The sequence below is a fragment of the Dendrobates tinctorius genome, unplaced genomic scaffold, assembly GCF_039654945.1.
Source record: "Dendrobates tinctorius isolate UK_male_01 unplaced genomic scaffold, ASM3965494v1 ptg000046l, whole genome shotgun sequence".
In the NCBI taxonomy this organism is placed as follows: Eukaryota; Metazoa; Chordata; class Amphibia; order Anura; family Dendrobatidae; genus Dendrobates; species Dendrobates tinctorius.
In genome coordinates, this window is record NW_027361714.1 from 28,833,388 (window position 1) to 28,835,671 (window position 2,284).

A 2,284-nucleotide genomic window follows, 5' to 3' on the forward strand; every position below is an offset into this window, starting at 1 on the left:
TGTAGAGGAATGGGAGACTGCAAGGCTCAAGTTCTCTCCTGTGCAGAGGCAGGAACCTGATGCTAATGCAAACTAACAAGTATTTGTGATGTGTAAAGGAAATATTATATGGTCTTATTATTTTAAAAATATAAATCTGAAAATTGTGACGTGCATTTGTGGTGAGGCCCCTGCACCCTTTGAAGTTCCATGTTCTGCTAAAATATAGCAAAAAGATTAGGCATACATAAAATCATTCTTGAATACATTTGCGCACAACTTTTCACAAACATTCTAAAAAGTCACAATTGATAAATTAGCAGAAACTTTTTTAAACCCAAAACGTCGCCAACATTGGCCAATATAAAAAAAAACACTGGTGAGAATATATAAAATTGACTTTAAAAAGGCACAGACTAAAAGACCAAAAAAAGGAAACAAAAAAAGGCATATGTAATACTCCATTGGGCCTTATGTGAGTGAAACCAGCCAAAATGTTTCACTCGTGTTGAAGAAAAGATGGGAAGCAGCACAGCAGATGATTTTATTAAAATCATGGGGACACAACATTAGCGCATTTATTTTCAAAGAAGAAAAGCTGGTTGAAAAATGCTATTTTTTTTAAATAAGCTGCTTTTTGGCCTGTCTGTAATTGGATGCATTTTCAGACGATTTCCCCAAATTATCTTCAGACTGTAGCCAAGTGTCCTGCTTTTGTGTCCTGGTTCTTTTGTCTGAAGCACAGAACCTTGGGCCAATGATGGCAGGTGGTTGGAGAGAACAATGGCATATTATTAAAGGGAACTTTGGAAGGGATCATGCTGGAAGAAGAAAGCTGTACTCTCGGTCATTTTTATTCGTAAACTATTTTTTGCCAGAGACAGATGAACAGTAAAACAGCAAGTGAGAGAGAACCAAATAAACAACAGCTGAACGAGCTATTAACATCCTTCTTCTACATCTGTTTTTTCTGCAGCCTTTAACTGCTCACCCCATAACCTGCACCAAAAAGAGACAGCGACAACTATAAAAACAATCTCACTATATTTAAAGGTTTCCCTATAGCTAATCAATACTTACTGCAGATACCAGCCATTAGTCAGGCATTCCAAACTTCACTGCCCTTTACATTACAGAAGGCAATCGAATAGCATGAATGAGTATTTCATTTTTTCTTGTAATATAATGGCTCTATTGGAGAACGACAGATTTGTCTGGATAGAACACTGCATGTTTTCCTTATTTTCCAGGTTACTGTAAACAGTTAAGCAATAACTTGAGAGTGCTTGGTAAACATATGTTAATTATTACTTATGGCATAAAAAAACAGTAAGCCCAAAGGCCAAACCATCATATTTGTCTATTCTGGGAGATAGGTATTAATGAGTCAATAGGAAGCACCTTCCAGCCGTTGAGACATATTGCTGCTATTAAAGGACTTTAAAACCAAACAAACTACGGTAATAAAACCCAATTGTTTGTAGTTTATTATTTTTTTTTCACATAGACAGAAAAATAAATTGGCCCTATGTGAAATGTTCTAAGGAATCACATAAAGGTATATAGTCAGATGTTCTACACATGGTAACATTGTTGTTTGGACAATATATTTACCACATCACTCCACAACATATTACCAGCAAAATTGAATCAGAAAGCGCCTACAACAGCAAATCATGGCATTAGTAGACCCAAGGTAATGCCTACCACCCTAGTGTCTTAGCAGTATCATTTATCCTAATAACTCGAATGCCAGTGCTACCAAGACAGTGAAATCCAGCAAACTGTCAACACATTTTACAGCAGATTCACAGTAAATCACTAAATAATAAGACATACAAAAATAAAAACATACAACATAGTTGTATAAAAGGCTGTTTTTTTACTGGATGAATTGTGTGTTAGGCCGGTGTCACACTAAAGAGGAATCATGCGAGTGAAATCACAGCATGCTGCGATTGCACACGTATATCGGTCGAGACTCACCAATGCAAGTCTATGGGTGCGATAAAAAAAATCGCACAGCACTCACACCATCAATGTGACTTGCGAGAAATATGCAAGCATTTTCCTCATTTCAGCCTATTGAGCCATTAAATTCAATGGGGAAAAGCAGTGAGAAATGAAAAGCTATGCGCATGACATATGGATGCCATACGGATGTCACACGGATACATAGATGCGAGGAAATTGCATCCTTGCATTGCAAACGGATTACACATGGATCACCATTCGGAGAACATTGGTGTGATTCTCAGCTGTCAAAATGGGACCGATTTTTTTATACGTTGAAAGTGACACCAGC

At 37.1% G+C, this 2,284-nt stretch overlaps 1 long non-coding RNA gene across 1 annotated transcript; it reads right to left on the reverse strand.

Moving 5' to 3' along the window:
- Positions 1–795: 795 nt before the first annotated feature.
- Positions 796–1,203, reverse strand: LOC141089610 (uncharacterized). The gene is made up of 2 exons (XR_012232344.1): positions 1,060–1,203; positions 796–978 (listed from the first exon to the last, which is right to left on the reverse strand). It is a non-coding gene; the product is annotated as an uncharacterized lncRNA (long non-coding RNA).
- Between the last annotated feature and the right edge of the window lie 1,081 nt (positions 1,204–2,284).